Genomic DNA, 18,900 nt, shown 5'->3' with positions numbered 1-18,900 from the left:
CAAAAACATTTTTGGACTTTTGTTGCATGAAAAATTTCAAAATTTTGGCTTTTTGTCACAATTTGGACCAAAAGTATTTTTTTTAATCTTGAACTTTTTCACAACATGGAAAATCTGTTTTCCAATGAGTTCTCTGGATTCTGCCCATGTTAAAGGTATCTTATTATATCTATATGTTGTAAGACCTTGTGATAGGGCAGTGTGTCACACCCATGCCTCTTCCATAAACACAGACCAGTCTGAGACCTTCTTGCTTGTAAACACCACTGTGTTACACAGCAGTGTCTCCACACCTTCATATATTGTATCTCAACTTTCTAATCCTTTCTCCAAAAAGAGGGTGTGTGTGTGTGTGGGGGGGGGGGAGATATGGTGTCTCTACTCAGAGAACTTCCTTTGTCAAGCTCTCCTAGCCTTCTGTTTCTTTCTTTGTCTTTGCCCTGAGCACTCCTTCTTCTGCCCTTTTGTACAAGTTCCCTGTTAATGGGCTAATTGGCTCATTGACTCACTAGCCCCAGTATGGTCTGGTAATCAGCTACACCTCTGTCAGTTAGACCTTCTCCAGGAGAGCCTAATTAGCACTAATAGTGACTAGAGTGCTGGTCAAGTGCTAGCTCTTGGCACTCTGTCACAAACCCATCTTTCTCATGCTCTTACATTCGTACACTACTTAGCCAGTTCATCTCAGACTCTCTGACACTTAAATGCTTTATTGCATTTTTGATAACTAGACAGACAGTTCTGGAAAAAGCCACAAACATTTAAAATGTTCACTGATCTATATAACTGAAAAGCAGCTTGGCCAAATATTGCTTGAACTTTCCCAAGGGAAAAAAATTCCTCTGGACTGAAACAAAAAACCCAAAACATGAGTATCTTCAATCAAAAAGGAGTTTTACTGAGAAAGTTACAAGGTAGAAGGAAATGGGTTTTATAATAAGAGAATGATAACAACCTTGACTGTGGAGAGGCACCAATGATTCTGTAATACGTGTGTATGTTTGTGTGTGTGTGTGAGAGAGAGAGAAAGCAATTACACATACATTTGTCTAAGAATGGGTATCAAAGGCAGTAGAGCTGTGCATTACTTGTAACTTTTTTCTTTCCCGTGATCAGAATCATATTGTCTAACATATATATGAGCAGAAAAAAAACCCCAAACCTGTTGATCTCCAAAATAACAAGGTTCATATAGTCCAAATTTTATGAGAGCTGTGTGATCTAGGGGGATTTAGTACAGGGCTCTAAATCGAGAATTCACTTACTCCTTATTCTGTCACTTATTTGAAATGTGGCTTTGGGCAAGTTACAGGTTAAGCTCTTTTTGTATTTCAGCTCAGTCTGTAAAATAGGACTTTTACCGTAGTTCATAAAGATGCAATGAGAAGTAAGGCCCAAACATTCTGTAGCAAACCCCCATTGCTTTAATGGGTGCAGGATCGGGTACTACATCACATAAGAGAAGGTTACTCACCTTGTGCAGTAACTGAAGTTCTTCAAGATGGTTGTCCCTGTGGGTGCTCCACTTTAGGTGTCTTGACGCCCTGCGCTTCTGATGGGAAATTTCTGGTTGCAGTTCTCGGTTGGGCTGCTCTTGCGCTGTAGCCGTCTTGCTCCATACTGAGCAGTTACATAGCGGTGTTCAGACAACCATCCCCCTGTTCCTTCTCTACCTCAGAGAATTGGTCTGAAACGCTGAAGTAGAGGGGATGAGAGAGGGGAGTGGAGCACCCACAGGGAAAACCATCTGGAAGAACCTTTGTTACTGCACAAGGTGAGTAACCGTCTCTTCTTCGAGGAGTGTCCCTCTGGATACTCCACTTTAGGTGACTGTTGAGCAGGGCCCCTGTCATATTATAATTCCCAAATCTGGACCTTAGCGTCCAAAATATGGGTACTAGCATGAATTCCCCTAAGCTTAATTACCAGCTTAGATCTGATAGGCTGCCACCAATCAGGATTCTGAGTACCTGATAAACTCTGGTCTCCCCAAACCTTCCCTGGGGACCCCAAGACCCAAATTCCTTGAGTCTCACAACAAAGGGAAATAAACCATTCCCTCCCCCCTCTTTACCTCCTCCCAGATCTTTCCCACCCTGGGTACACTAGGAGATCACCGTGACACACAGAAAGGAATGATACCTTCCCCCAGAGGCCATCCAGATTCAAGCTCAGTGAATCTAAAACAAAGGGATTCCACCCTTCTCCCCCCCCACCTTCTCCTTCCCTGTTAAGTACAGACTCAATTCTCTTGAGCCTCAACAAGGGGAAAAAAAACAGGCAGGTCTTAAAAGCAAAACTTTTAATAAAAATAAAGGAAAAATAAAAGGTCTATCTCTGCAATTTAGATGGTAAAAAGTTACAGGGTTTTTCAGCTTATAGACAATAGAAAGAAATCTTTCTCCAGCAGAAATACAATTTAAAATACTTTCACCCAAATACACATTAAAACTCTACTAGCCAGATACACAGTTGCAAATACAGAAAAACAATCAAAAAGACTAAACTGTCTTTCTACTTTAGTACTTACAAAATTGGAACAGAAGATTAGAGAGCCTGTAGGTATGTATGGTCACTCTCAGAGCCTAGAGAGAACAAAGCACAACCCAAAAACTACAAACAAAGGCTTCCCTCTACCTAGATTTGAAAGTATCTTGTTTCCTGATTGGTCCTCTGGTCAGGTGTTTGGGTCCCTGTTTGTTAACCCTTTACAGGTAAAAGAGACATTAACCCTTAACTATCTGTTTATGACAGCCCCCCAGTGGACAAGAGGGGCTTCGGAGTTGGTTTGTTGATGGTGGATAGCATTATAAGTCCACAGTGAGTATCTGATGCTGATTGTTGCTCTAAAGCATAGTGTTTAGTGAAAGTATAGACTCATGCCCAGGTAGTTACTTTGCAAATGTCAGTAATAGGTACATTATTGAGAAAGGTCACAGATGCTGCCAGCGCTCTGGTGGAGTATGTGCGAATTCCTGGTGGAAGTTGTAGCTTGTTTTGGTAGCACAAATGGATACATCCAGATATCCATTTGGATAGTCTTTGTTTTGAGATAATTTGATCCATCGAGCATTCTGTTACTGAAACAAATAGTCAAGGTGATTTTCTAAATGTTTTTGTTCTTTCAATGTAGAAGCTAATGCTCTGCAAACATACAGTGTGTGGAGTGAGGCCTCCCTCCTGTCTGCACATGACTTTTGAAAAAATACAGATAAGTAAATGGGTTGATTTAAATGAAAGGGGGAGGTGACCTTGGGTATGAACTTAGGATGCAGTCACAGGATTACTTTATTTTTAAATAATGTTGTATATGGTGGGTGTACCATTAGGGCGCCTAATTCTCCCACTCATCTTGAAGATGAGATGGCAATGAGGAAGGCCATCTTCATGGATAACTGCAACAAAGAACAAGTGCAAGGGATTCAGATGGTTTTCCCATGAATCTGTATAGAACAAGGTTGAGTTCCCACATGGGTGTAGGGTTTCTTAGTGTGGGATAAGTGTTTTCAATGCCTTTAAGGAAGTGTTTAATTGTTCGGTGAGCAAACATAGTAACCCCATCCACCTTGTCATGGAAGGAAGTAATAACAGCCAAATGTACTCTGATGGAGCTTGTGGATAGCCCCAGCTGCTAAGTCCTAATAAATAGTGGAGGATCCACGGTAGAGGAAACGACTATGGTAAGATCTGTTTGTCCTGACACCAGGTGAAGAATCATGTTCACTTGTGGATATATGTCTTTCTTGTGCTTAGTCTCCGACTGTTCAGTAATATATCTGTTACTTCCTCAGAACAGACCCTCTTGACCCCAGTCAGCCATGGAGTAACCAGGCCTTGAGGTGGAGTACTGTGCAGTTGGGGTGACGGACACATCCTGCACCCTGTGATGGAACGTGAGGTACCAAGGGAAGAGTTCGAGGCAGTTTCACTGTCATCTGACACAGGTATGAGAACTATGTTTTTCTGGACACAATGAGAATTACCCTGGACTTGTCCTGCCTGATCTTGTGAATGACTCAGCTTAGGAATGGAGTTAGAGGAAATACATACATCAGGGGCGCCTCTCATTTGAGTTGCCTAGGAAGTGGTGTCCCAGTCCTGCCCTGCAGCAATATTGTGAGCATTTGGCATTCTGAGCTGTTGCAAATAGATCTATGGTGGGGAATCCCCATAGTTTGAATATGGATTTGAGAATTCCGGGATCCATCTCCCATTTGTGGGTTTCTGAAAAATCCCTGCTTAGTAGATGTGCTGTTGTATCTGACAACCCAGCAGATATCTCTATGTTGTTGGTGATGCATCAGTTCCAAAGGCGTATTGCATCTGTACATAGAGAGTTTGATCATGCTCCCCCTTGGCGGTATATGAAAAATATTCATGGTATATTGTCTGTGATGATCTTGATGGCATTGTTCTTGATTAGAGAGAGAAAGTGGTCACATGCATTTTGGACTGCCCTTAGTTCTAGTAAGTTTATGTGCAGGTTGGAGTCTGCTGGGGACTAGCGGCCTTGGATCGTATTGTTGAGTAGATGCTCCCCCTCAACCTATTAGGTCTGTTGTGATTGTCATGATTGGAGTTCTTTGTTGGAAAGGGACTCCTGAGCAGATGTTCTTTGGTTGTGTCAACCATGTTAATGAGTCTTTTACTCTGTGTGGCATTGTAAATGGCATTGTTGAGAGAGTGTCTTTGCCATACATATAATGTTCGAAGGCAGGCCTGCAAATATCTTATGTGGAGTCTGGCATGTTTTAAAACAAATGTTGTCACTGACATAATGTCCCAAGAGTGGTAAGCATGTTATGGCAGATTGAAATTAGGTTGACTTGAATGAGGAAGTTTTGTCAGAGTAACATTGCTGTTGCTGTGATACAATCGAGGTAGGATCCTGTGAATTCCAACTTTTGGATGGGAACCAGCGTGACTTCTGTACATTTATTTGTGAACAGGGTTATTGTGCTCTGCATGAAGTTTATTGTTTCTTGCTGCATTGGTGCCCTTATAAGGCAGTTGTCTAAGTATGGAAATATCATCAATCCTTGTCTGAACAGGTGAGCTGCAACAATAGTGAGTACTTTGGAAAAAACCCTTGGGGCAGTGGAAAGGCGAAGGGTAGTACTCTGTATTGGAAATGTTGTTTCCCTAGGGTGAATCTCAGCAATCTTCTGTGTGATCGGTGCATGGTGATATGAAAATAAGTGTCCTGAAGGTCAATGGCTGAAAGCAAATCTCCTTCCTCTAATGCCAGAATTATTGTGGCTAGTCACCATTTTGAAACATTATGTTCTCACAAATTTGTTGAGTTTTCGGAAATTAAGGATGGATCTCCACCCACCGGTCTTTTTCTGAGTTAGAAAGTAATGTGAATACAAACCTCTCCCCCTGTGTTGTAGTGGTATGGGTTCCATGGCACTTAATTGTGAGGTGGTTTATTTCCTGCTGTAACAGGTGCTCATGAGAGGGGTCCCTGAAGAGGGACAGAGAAGTGGGGGTAGGTAGATGGGATAGAAATAAAGGAGATAGAATAGCCCTTCTGGATAATCTCTAAAACCCATTTATCTTATCATGGTGGTGTTCCAGACTGAGTAGTATGGTGACAGATAGTCTCTGAATGGGCTGGGGACTATTTCTGGTTCAGGAGTTAGGGAGTGTGGAGGTCTCGTGCCCTTGAACACATATTCAAAATGATTGTTTAGAGGTGGATTGTTTAGAGGTGAATTGTTGAGACGTGGAAGGCTGATCTTGGTTCTGCTGACATCTGTTCTGTCTTTGTTTATGCTGCTGTCTTTGGGTCTGAGACTATGATGTAGACCAGAATCTCTGCTTGTAAAACCTGCTCTGTTTCTTTTTATTTGCAGGTACGTAAATGGCAAGGATTTTTAAATATCAGAGGGGTAGCCGTGTTAGTCTGGATCTGTAAAAGCAGTAAAGAGTCTTGTGGCACCTTATAGACTAACAGACATTTTGGAGCATGAGCTTTCGTGGGTGAATACCTCCTTTGTCGGATGCATGAAAGCTCATGCTCCAAAGCGTCTGTTAGTCTGTAAGGTGCCACAAGACTCTTTGCTGCTTTTAAGGGTTTTTAAAGTCGCCCTTGAGTCTTTTAGGGTGTGTAACGAAATATTAGTTTTGTCTGCAAATAGTTTCTGTCCTTCAAAGGGTAAGTCCTCAACTATTGCCTGGATCACCCTTAGGAACCCAAAAAGGTGGAGCCATGATGCATGGCACATTACCACGGATGTCATGATGGATCATGATGTCTGCAGAGTCAAAGGAGGCATGGAGGACTGTCCTGATGATGAGAGACCCTTGAGAAATGTTTGCTTTGTACTGTTTTTTTGTTATCTGGTAAATTTTCAATAAAAGTTGACATTTTGGGAGAAACAAATTGTGCGTATATTTGGCCAGCAGGACAGCATAGTTGGCTATGCAGAACTGAAGTTTAGCTGAGGAATAAGCTTTCCATCCTTTTCCTTATCCTAGCCGTCAGCTTTCTGCAATGTGGGCACTTTGAGTAATATGTGTCTTGTCAAGGTAGTGGACACACAGAGAGTGGCCATCAGAGTCTAGTATGGAGAGTCTGCAAGTCAGGCAGCATTTAAAACCAGGTGAGCCTGGCATGCCTGAGTTGGTCTCTTAAGAGAAAAAACAGGGTAAACCCTGTTAGAGGTTAAGGCTGCATGCCCGACAGAGAGACAGAGAAGGTACAAGGAAAAAAATTTTTTTGAAGAAAGGGGATAGGAAAGCTAACTTCAACTAAGTTAGTACTATCACTATGAATTATCTACTATAATTTTTCTCTGATGTAGGAGAGAGCATCTCTGATCGTTCCAACTCAAGCCAAAGGCAGTATAGAAGGAACTGGGGGACGGCTGGCTGTGTAATTGCTCAGTACGGCACGAGTTGGCTATGGCACATGCGCTGCCCAATTGGCACTGCTGCCACAAATCTCTGATTACAAACACAGGGCGTCAAGACACCTAAAGTGGAGCACCTACAAGGACATTCCTCGAAGAAGAACAATAAATTATGGCTGCTCTTCAGCTGGTGTGCTGTAAGGGACTGGGCAGAGAGAAAAATATCCCAGGAATCCCTTTTCCTTCTAGTGTGCCTGTGCAGGAGGCAGACATAATTTATAGGGGAAAGCTAGGTGGGATACCCCCTAATGTTGCCTACATCATAGCAGACTCAGAAAGAATATGTTTAAATAGGTGTGACCCAAGGGCCTCTGGATGCCACCTGGCCGATGTCATAGAAGTACAGAGGGGTAAAGGGATAGCCTAGGTTCACAAAAAAAAAATTAAATTCATGTAAGGTCTCTAATGAAAGCCTGTGACACATTGGTCATCACTGCAAAAAGAGTAAGTATGTATGGATGTTCTGTAAGGGGTTTTATATATAATTTTATATACATATATATATATATATAAAATTATGTTCTTAATGTCTTTATCTGGGGACTAGTCACCAGAGAGATGGAAAATAGGTTCTCTTTCAGGCAACATGTTTATCTGCCAGCCTGCATGTCAGTTAAGTATTGTATGGTTCAGAATGGTCCATTTACAGTATGAGCTGAATGCTAATGAAGAATCATGAAATCTTCAAAGAGGAAGTTTACAGGAAGAAGTGAACCAGCTGGAGAAATCCCTGTTTACTAGTAAGGACAATGAAGTTTTGGGATTATAACTAAGGGATACAGATATACACCCTCATCATTCACCTAGAAAGGTAAACTTATAGTGGGTTTGCTTTATGGGAGAGTGAGCTTAGCCAGGCTTGGTTGAAAATACTGGAAAGAACTTTGGGTGAGAAAAACTGCTGTAGAAAGGAAGGTAGTTTGTTAGTTAAGTTTAGGCTTTAGAATTCATGTTATCTCGGGGACTCTCTTTTTGCCCCACCACCCCACGAACATGTTACAGTTCTGTGGTGATCTGGAAGCCTACTTTCGCTGCCTCTGACTCAAAGAATACTTTCAAGGTAACACTGAACAGCGCACGGATACACAGATACCCTCCCACCAACAGCACAAGAAGAAGAACTCCACATGGACTCCTCCTGAGAGTCAAAACGACAGTCTGGACCTATATATAGAATGCTTTCACTGATGGGCACAGGCAGAAATTGTGGAAAAACAACACTGCTTGCCTCATAACCTAAGTCGTGCAGAACGCAATGCCATCCACAGCCTCAGAAACAACCCTGACATTATAAACAAATAAGCTGATAAAGAAGGTGCTGTTGTTATCATGAATAGGTCTGACTACCAAAAGGAGGCTGCCAGACAACTCTCCAATACCAAATTCTACAGGCCACTTTCCTCAGATTCCACAGAGGAATATACTAAGAAACTGCACCATCTACTCAGGACACTCCCTACACTAACACAGGAATGGCCTGTGATGGGATGTTAGATGGGGTGGGATCTGAATTACTATAGAGAATTCTTTCCTGGGTGCTGGCTGGTGAGTCTTGCCCACATACTCAGGGTTTAACTAATCACCATATTTGGGTTTGAGAAGGAATTTTCCTCCAGGGAAGATTGGCAGAGGCCCTGGAGATTTTCCTCCTTCCTCTGCAGCATGGGGCATGGGTCACTTGCTGGAGGATTCTCTGCAGCTTGATGTCTTTAAACCACGATTTGAGGACTTCAATAACTCAGACATAGGTTAGAGGTTTGATACAGGAGTGGGTGGGTGAGATTCTGTGGCCTGCATTGTGCAGGAGGTCAGACTAGATGATCATAATGGTCCCTTCTGACCTTAAAGTCTATAAGTCTATGAGGAACAAATCAACACACCCTTAGAGCCCCGACCGGGGTTATTCTATCTATTACCCAAGATCCACAAACCTGGAAATCCTGGACGCCCCATCATCTCTGGAATTGGCACTCTCACTGAAGGACTGTCCGGCTACGTGGACTCTCTACTCAGACCCTACGCCACCAGCACTCCCAGCTATCTGTGTGATACCACTGATTTCCTGAGAAAACTACAATGCATTGGTGATCTTCCAGAAAACACCATCCTAGCCACCATGGATGTGGAGGCTCTCTACACAAACATCCCACACACAGATGGAATACAAGCTGTCTGGAACAGTATCCCTGATGATGCCACAGCACAACTGGTTGCTGAGCTCTGTGACTTTTTCCTCAAGCACAATTATTTCACATTTGGTGACAATATATACCTCCAGACCAGTGGCACTGCTATGGGCACCTGCATGGCCCCACAATATGCCAACATTTTTATGGATGACCTGGAACAACGCTTCCTCAGGTCTCGTCCACTCATGCCCCTTCTCTACCTATGCTACATTGATGACACCTTCATCATCTGGACCCATGGGAAGGACACTCTGGAAGAATTCCACCACAATTTCAACAGCTTCCACCCCATCAACCTCAGTCTGGACCAATCTGCAGGGGAATGTTGTTCCCTCTTATAGATCCCCATATAGCATGTTCTTAGGTATGCATCAGTCTTACAACCTACTCAGATGGCCCAGCCTGCACAGTTGTCTTTGCTTGAGGACGGCTATCACACTTGGTATATTTGCCCTTGGAAGAGCCTCTGCATTAGTGACTTTATCCTGCCATTTGATGTTGAGTAAGTAGCGTAAACAACGTAGGTGGAAACTGTTTAACTTTTTCTCCTGATGAGCATAAGCTGTCCTTGTTTCCCCACCGTACATCAGAGTGCTGAGGACGAAAACTTGGTACAGCTTTGAGTTGATGGTAAGGTTTGAGTTGTTCCATGCTCTTTTAGTTAGTCTTCTAAAGGTAGTGGCAACTTTTCCAATGTGAACATTTAGTTCTTCATCCAGTGAGAGGTTGGTGGTCACTGTAGAACCTAAATATCTGAACTGTTGGACTACTTCTAGCTGGTTTGCATTTAAGGTAATTGAAGAATCTTGTGGAACCTCGTTCTAATACAACCATTTTCTTGATGCTGATGGTAAGAACAAATGCCTGACAGGCACTTGAAAGGCAGTCCATGAGTTCTTGTAGTAGATCTTCATTGTGGGCTATGAAGGCAGCATCATCAGCGAACAGAAGTTCCCTGATTAGCACCTTTTTGACTTTGGTCTTTGACTTAAGTCAGGACAGGTTGAAGAGTTTCCCATCTGATCTAGTGTGGAGATACATTTCATCTTTCATGTCCTTGAACACACAGTTCAGGAATACAATTTGAACTGTTGACAGTTGTCAGTGAAACTGAGAACTTTCTTCAGACTGTCACACAAGACTTTGAGGTTTCCTGTGTTTGAGGCTCTCTGTATCTCTTCACAGAGCTTGATCCAGTAATGATTTGTACAACATCTGCTTGCTCACTCTATCTCGGTTTTTGCATGTTGAAGTCTCACTTTGATGCTCTCTGTTGGTGAAGTCAAGAGGGGGACACTAAGACATGGGCAAAGCAGTACCTCCATATCAACTGCCTAGGCTACTGCAGCTACACCACATGGAGAGGACACTCTATCCTTGCTGGCAACATGGACACAACATGGAAGGTGGCAGTTACGGTAGAAGAGGATGTCACGGGTCACTTTTGATGGTGGAAGGAATCACTGCATTCCATTGGTCAGCCACCACCCACCACAAAGCTGGGTAGCCCCAGGACAGTTTGGTGCTGACCCACCATAGTCTGTTCACCTCATGGGATGAGTGGGGCTAGACCAAAAGTTGAAAGGTAGACAGAAACCTTGCACCTGGCAAAAATAAGAAATCAAGAACTTTTCGGCTTGGAAGCTGGAATGTCAGGACCACGTCTAGAATTGACAGACGATGATGACCTACAATACACAAACAGCATACGGAAGTCAGCTTTGATAGACTGTGAGCTGTACAAACTCAACGTTGACATTGCAGAACTTCAGGAAACAAGACTTGCAGATGCTGATTCTGTCCAAGAGGCCAATTACACCTTCTTTTGGCAAGGTGAAAGAAGTGAAGAAAACCATCTGCACAGTGTCGGTTTCACTGTGAGAAACAAGTGGGTAAACACCTAGAAACACCCATTGGGAAGTCAGAGCATATGATCTCACTTAAACTTCAGACGACCATCAGCTCTGTGAACATTATTAGTGCCTATGCACCAACACTCAAATCTAGCCCCAAGGATCAGGATATATTGTATGACTCTTTGCATGTAGTCATCTAAAGAATGCCATCAACTGAGAAACTTTTCCTCCTTGGTGACTTTAATGCAAGACTTGATGCAGACAACAAGTCATGGCCAGATTGCCTAGGATATTTTGGCATTGGCAAGATGAATGAAAATGGCCAATGACTTCTTGAATTCTGTGCCCAAAACCAAATGTGCATTACCAATTCATATTTTACAGGAAAAGATCGCCACAACGTGTCATGACGACATCCACAATCAGGCCAGTGGCATCAATTATACATTGTTATTGTCAGGAGGAAAGACCTACTCTTAGTGCAGAACATTTGCACATTCCACAGTGCTGATTGTGACACTGACCACTCCTTGATTATTAGCAAAGTGACGGTTACTGTCAAGAAACTTCATATAGTAAAACTTAGGAGCAAGCCCCAAATCAATGCTATTAACATGAAAAACCAAAGGAAATGCCAGGAGTTTGTGAACGCTTTTGAACTTAGCAGGCATGGGAAGTCATTACCAGAGAAGGAAGAGGAATTTTGGGAAGATTTAAGAACAACAATCCATGAAACAGTTTTAGCTACATTTGGGGGAAGAGACCATCAAAAAAAAATTGGTCTGAAGAAAATGAAGCAGAACTATTACCTCTCATCAACGTTAAGAAAACAGCCTACCTGGAACACAACAAGAAACCAACAGAAAAGGATCTGGGATTTCTGTGAGTATCCAGTGATCAGTGCCTGGATACCACAGGGGGACACTTTGAAGTGACTCTGGGCTGGGTGCATCTATTGTCAACCTGCAAAGCAAAGATGTGGCTGGTATAAACCCGAGAAGAATGCTTGAGTGGCTGACAGGCTGGTTGTGTTAGGGAGCAAACACTCAGCTAAAGGCAAGATTCCCTCACACTGGAGGGAGGTGGTAACAAGGTGACTCAGCCTTGGCTGCCCTGAAAAGCATCACAATGGGGTCAGGAAAAAATACATCACTAAAAATTCATATGCTGAAATAAAATAGATGAATGAGTGATGAGAAGTGATTTGCTCACCACCAAAGAGAAAAGACAGACACTGTTTCATAATCGCTTATACAGATAAACTGGTGCTGAGTTCATGACACTGATATTTCCCCAGTAGTTCCACAGAGAATGGCCATTTGATTCAAAGAGTGTTAAACCAATACTCCCTAAGGTTGGAAAAGAAAGCTCCATTCGCATCCATTCACCATGAAGTCTGCAACAGAGAACCCTTAATAAGCAATATATAAATAAAAATAAAAGGTTACTCTCTACGGGGTGTAACCTCTTATTTTTATGTCTGCAAAATCTTAGTATAACTCTCCTCTGAAGCCATTTTATTTTTCAATCCCCTATGTATGTACATATAAATCTCCAACATTTAAGACATACAAGCAGAGAAAATCTACAATCACAGTATAAAAAAGATAGATGCTAGCTTCATCAGAGTTAAAAAGTATTACAGCTGCTAAAAGAAAAGAGAAGAAATCTTCACACTCCTGACAGAGTTTTTTTTGATCTAATAATTTTATTACTTGTGTTCATTCTGAACCTGGTGAATCACTACCTACAACTCATGAATGACTCTAGAAACTCAGAAAGCCGGCTCCCCATTTCTGAACTTCTTTCTGACCTCCCTAATATAACTGATGTGCATGACAGGGCCAGAATAGCACATGTTTCTTATAAAATTGCATCAGTCTTGAGTGGGAACTGCTCAAGTTTTACTCTCCACTTTCCTCTTATGTTTTCAAAGGACATATTTTGCTGCATTAAACCTGGCTCTCTTTTCCATTCTTAATAAGGCTGAGGAATTCTAATGATAAGTTTTCCTGATCACCTGTCCAAGTACACCTAGTCGCACAAAATGATTATTCTATATTCATCATGATTTTGCTCTCATTAAACTACACACACACACACACACACACACACACACACAGAGTCATCAAAAGGGAAGTAAAATGCTATCAAGTCAGAATGGTATACAGATTGCCCAGGCTGATTACAGAGTGTAAAAGTGATTCATTAGACCCAAGGATTCTGCTCCATGAAGCCTACTTTTAACACTCTGAGTAGTAACAAGTAGGGAGTGTGGAGTAGAACAAGGGATGCATAAAAGTAACACCATGTTAAGATTACGTGGTTGATTAGGGTTCATTATGTACAAACATTAATGATTGCTTTTAAAGTTATTTTGTTAGTGGTTTTCAAACAGTTTACAAGTATTGTATGGGGGTGGAGAGGTTGACAACAGGGAGCTGACAGGGAAGATAGGAAATATGTTTGCAAGAACAAGAAAAGGAGATAGAGGAGGGCATGAGAGAGACGCAACAAGAGAAAGACTTTGTGATGCATGATGGGCTATGAAGGACAAGGTAGGGAACAGCAGGGTGATGCTGGCAGAAAAGAAACAAGAGGATGATAGAAACCAGTAATGTAAGAACTAGGATGGTGGGGGAAAGGGAGAAAGGCTCTAACTATGAAGAGAGTCAAGATGTGAAAAGTTCAAAACTGTATAATTCAGTTGACTTCATGAGCTTCTCCCCTCTGCCTTGAAAGCTTCTAAGGGACAGAGGCTTTTATAGGCCATCTTCAGCAGAGTTCTCGCAGTGGTGGAGGGCACGCACAGTGTAATACATTGGGAACCACACCTTTTTAGAGCACATGACGTCTCAGCTACAATGTCTGACCCAAGTATGGGAGCATGGTTCCTTTGAGTAGGCTACTGTCCCTTGGATAAAACCTATATTACTGCTCCTCAAGAAAAATTTCATTGATTTTCGAATCTCTTTTCATGGCTTACTCAGCAGAATATTTAGGCAACCCATAATTAAACTGATATTTCAATATTTTTTATTCTGACAGGTTATTATTATTTTTAAATTTTCTCTTTTATGCAGTAATGTAACCCACACTGAGCATACTTCTAATACACTGATTAGATTGCACCCCATGACCTTTGTTATGTGTTTTCAAAAAGCTTTTTACATACATGCTAATTGTTAAGCATCTTATTGTCTCAGGTTCCCAAGTGATCTCTTTCATATTCGTTTTTTTTTGGGGGGGGGGGAGAGAGGGAAGGTGGAGTAATAATGGTAACATTATTTAAACATTTACTGCATTCCATCCAATGATACTGATGGTGCCTTCTATCCCTAAAATGTCTCATTTTCTCTGTCAAGTTTTCCTTGTCTCTGGCTCATTTGGTTCTTGTACAACTAGTGTGCACTATGGACCATTATATAGATATGAGTTCTGTGTCTTTTCACAGCCTGTAGAGAGTGTCCATCATTACATCTCATGGCAAACCCAGGACAAATAGCTACCAAAGGAGGGATAGTAATTAGTCTCAGAGGGGCTAAAAGGCCCCTCCCTATTCATTGAGGGGAGATAGCCATGGAGAAATAGGGTTCAGGTGGAACAGGGGTTGCCAGGGAACTAATTAGGTTCAGCTGGCCCAAATTGCTGGCGACCTTTTTAAATCCTCCCTGGCAGGGAAGCAGGGGGTGGGGGGGAGGGAGTGAGAGAAGCAGAGAAGCTGCCAGCGAGTAGGTGCAGCAAGACTCTGAACTCTTCCAGCCAGGAAGACTTGCACTCTTCCCAGAAGGGGAGAAAAACAGAGCAAGGGACTGACTGAGAAAAGGATCAGCCAGACCCTGCGCAACCGGGAAGGACTTTACTTTGCCTGTGTCTCCAAGGAAAAAGGGGACTGAGCCAGCAGAGGAGAAACAGGTACTTTGCCACAGTCTGCTGCTTTCCAGAGACTCACATTTGTTAGGAACTCATTTGAATCCTCTCCATATGGATTTGTTTTCCTTATTAACAAAAGAAGAATCTACTTTTTGTTGCTTTTATTTTTTTCATAGACATCTTCAGCTTTCTTTTATTAGTAGTATTTGTTATCTGTAATGGTACCTGAATAGCACCTCTGTGTACAGAAAGAATATATGATCCCTGCTCCTACAAGCTTACAAACTAACGTTAAACTAGAGCTGGGTGAAATTTTTTGGACAGGTTGTTTTTTCAATGAAAAATGCAGTTTCAGTTGACCCAAAACTATTTGCAACTTTGACACCATTCACAAAATGACCAGAGAAGGAGATGGTGGTGGTGGTGTTGCGGCCTCCCACTTCCCTGCTAACTGTTAGCTCAGTGGTTGGGCACTCGGGTTCAAATCACTGCTCTGGAACAGACCCCAGCTGGACTTTTTCAATTCATTGTAAATTCTAAAAAATAATAGATTTGATTCGACGTAAACCATTACTGATTTCTTTCAGAACTGCCACTGAACTGAAAAATTAGTTGTTTGCCTGGTTCTACATTGCACATCACTAAAAGGAGGGAGTAAGAACACTATAAGATTCTAACCATAGTTTAGTTGTATTTCCACTCCCTTCATCTCCTTCCTAATCTTGAGTTCACTGACTTCATCTTAATAAAAAAGCCGTCGTGTAGGAAAACTGGTTATTGCGATGGGGCTGTTCACCTCTGGGTCACTAATTCAATTTGAATTGTTAGTCACCGAAAAATAGCTGCCACCTGGCCGCAGAAATGCGTTATAGCCCCAGTGTTAGTCCTAGTGGGCCAGAAAAGAGAGCAAGAGTCTGGAAACTGAGCTATTCTCTTACCTTTAAAAAGGCAGTTTTCCCATTTCATCACTGAGGCATTTGGCATTGTAGGGTAGAGGAAGCTTGTGTTTTTTACTGCACCTTTTCTGGGAACAAAAGGACTTGTCATTCTCCCGGGCTGCCAATCTGTCTCCTTGTATGAGCAGAATTCTAAATTCAGTAAAAATGTAAAGAAGAACAATTTAAAATATCTCTGGTAATAATAGATAGGGATGGATGATCATGTTTTCCTGTATTCCCAAACCCTCTTGAGCCTCCTGGACTGAAGAATGTGTACTGTTCTCAAGATTTTCTAGGCCTGTGTTCCAACTTATATTTCATGGGGGATGCACAAACTGCTTTCTTTTTGTTAACATTTTTTTCTTCCGTTTTTTAAATGTGAGTTACCAAAAGCAAAGCCACTTCCTGATTTTGAGTAGTTTCATGTGAATTCTCTCTCCAGGACAAGTAAGCTGTCTGCATCAGTTGGCACCACTCTGCAGAGAAAGGGCAGAAAAGCCAGACTAGTAGGAGGTGAAAACCATGGGCCAACAACCAAGAAAACAATGAGATTTATATTTAAAAAAACAACTGTGAGGAATATTAGAAGCTCTTACTGGAGATGGAATCATTTTGCAAAACAGACAACAAAATACAAGCTGCAGTTTAGGAGACCAAAGGGGAGAAAAATCCTAAACCTAAGCACCGCAAAACAAAGCAGACGTATTTAGGAGAAGGTGCTTGTAGATAGCAGAGTGGGAAAAAAATCATTCTTACTATGATTCACTGCTAACATCTTTGCAACATACAAATGCCCAGCGCACATTTCCACTGCTGCCAACTGATACATTTGCACTATTGATAAGAATTCTGTTATTTATGCTGTCAGGGCTTGGAGCTGTTGGATGTGTTAGCATGATTACGTCTCACTGTTGCTCTCTTAGACAAATAGCACATGCATTCATCCTGTCAGGTGTTGCACAGCTGCATCCAAGTAACACGTTAGTTTTATAGTACCTTGATTATGTTAATACATCTTAATGAACAAGGAAAAAGAAGAAAACAAGCTGTGCACGGGTACTGCTTAAAAAACAGCACATTCATTTCCACAGACAGCAGCTTTTTCCAAATGATGCATTTGCTCTGTTGACAAGGGTACGTACTGTTTGTTCCACCACCGTTGTTGAGTGGGTAGCCACAGACTCCATCCCTTTCTTAGACAAACAGCACACATGCTTTGCCACCTGCTGTTCTGCCCTGCCAGCTGCCAAGCCGTGCACTTAATCTCTCTATGAGGGCACTGTCTGCAATGATACTGCTTGCAGAGGGGGTCTTCCCTCAAATGCATGCTCTGATATGATTGCCAACAACAAGCAAGAGTAGGACTGTTAATAAAGTTGTTGTTGGTAGTAGGGGGTGGGGCATAAGGTGTGGAAAGAAAGCCTTCATCGTTATTGCTAATTTATTTATATAATCCAGCAGTGTTTAGATGCCATGATTGGAATCAGGGGCTTCATTATGCTTCAGGCTGTACAAATACATAGGGAAACACTGTCCCTATCCTGACAAAATTAAAATCTAGTTTTAGACAAGACAAACAAGTGAGCATGACAAACAGCAGAAGAGAAGAAGAGAGAGGGTGAAGAGTATTGTGATGAGTCATTGAGATCTCAATCATGCAAACTGCTCTGTGTGGACGGACCTCTGCACCCACACTGAGCCACGATGAAGTCATACCAATGGCCTGGGCCCTCTTCAGCTGCAAGTTTAGCAGCTCTGTCTGACCCATCCGTGGTATAATTACAAACTGCCTTGTGGAGTGCTTACAAGGGGAACTCTCCTGTGTTACTGCTTGAGAGGATGTGAGGCAGGGCCTTCTCCCTTGAGAGCCTATCTCAGTAAGAAAGCACTACATTTCAACCTATGCTACCCTGCTTTGAATCAGAAAAGTGTATTAAATTAGGCTAACACACAGTCAAGGTCATGGGTTGGGCAACCAAGTAATAGTCCTACATATTTTTTCTTTTTAAGCAGTGGGTTACTTCATTAATCCATCCTTAAGAGAGGACAGTCCCACTGAAGTCAAGAGATAGTGCGACCAGTAAAGAACTACCAGTCTGTAGCACATACATTTTCACTGCACTCCAGAAGTTACCTCATCCATAAGGAAACTGGTAACTAGCCTTGGCTTGTTTATGGTTCTGGGTAGAACAGCAGCTGCATATACAGTTGGCTTTCATGGTTTGCTTTATTGTTTACATAAGAAAAACCTCCTCTGATGGAAAGAAAGACATTTTTAATGGAATCTACCTTGAAAAGTGCATGAGATTCATTTATAGGCAAAAAAAAATATTTCAATGAAACTCAAGTTAACAGAACTTTTGTCAAAGTTAGTTAAACACACAGGACTTGAAATTATTGGTTAAAGAATTGGAGCAGGTCCTCCAGGAATCAATTCTGAAGCACTTAGAGGAGAGGAAATGATCAAGAACAGTCAGCATGGATTCACCAAGGGCAAGTCATGCCTGACTAATCTGATTATCTTCTGATTTAGTTGGGGATTAGTCCTGCTTTGAGCAGGGGCCTGGACTAGATGACCTCCTGAGGTCCCTTCCAACCCTGACATTCTATGATTCTGTGAATAACCTTTGTATCTATTTAATTAAATAAATACAAACATGCCCTTCTGGGTCAAATCCTGAAAACTTTTCTTCACGTGGTGTGTTATTGACTTCAATGGCAAGTGCTCAGTGTGAGAAATGGTTTGCAGGACTGGGCCCCTAAGCTGCAGCAAAAAGCAAAGCTACAGTTCATCAGCAAGAGTAGTCTTCCGTTTTCTAACAGTGAAGTTGTGCCTCTCAGGGAAGAGTGGGTGCCTCTCAGAATACAGGGGGGAATAAAGCCCTCACCAAATTAAATCTATAAAATAGACTCATCACTTCTAATTGACTTTACTGTGCATATAGCATGAGAAGTGATTGTGTGCTATTGCTTTGTAAGGGCTGTTTATAGACTGTGACACACCAAAATACTCTGTTAGAAAGGAAGGGAGTCTGTAACACCAGAGACTGGTCTCATAAATTACCTCTTGTCTTGCTTTGTTAAGATCAGGAAAGCCTAAGATGGACTGACACCTTTATCTGAGGTA

At 42.1% G+C, this 18,900-nt stretch overlaps 1 protein-coding gene across 1 annotated transcript in view; it reads left to right on the top strand.

The window, feature by feature from the left end:
• The window catches only part of LOC127055132 (uncharacterized), a 1,051,551-nt gene that overhangs the window by 729,523 nt on the left and 303,128 nt on the right, over positions 1-18,900 (top strand). The window lies entirely within an intron of this gene.

This window comes from Gopherus flavomarginatus, chromosome 1, assembly GCF_025201925.1.
Source record: "Gopherus flavomarginatus isolate rGopFla2 chromosome 1, rGopFla2.mat.asm, whole genome shotgun sequence".
In the NCBI taxonomy this organism is placed as follows: domain Eukaryota; kingdom Metazoa; phylum Chordata; order Testudines; family Testudinidae; genus Gopherus; species Gopherus flavomarginatus.
This window is presented reverse-complemented; position numbering and strand designations above follow the sequence as displayed.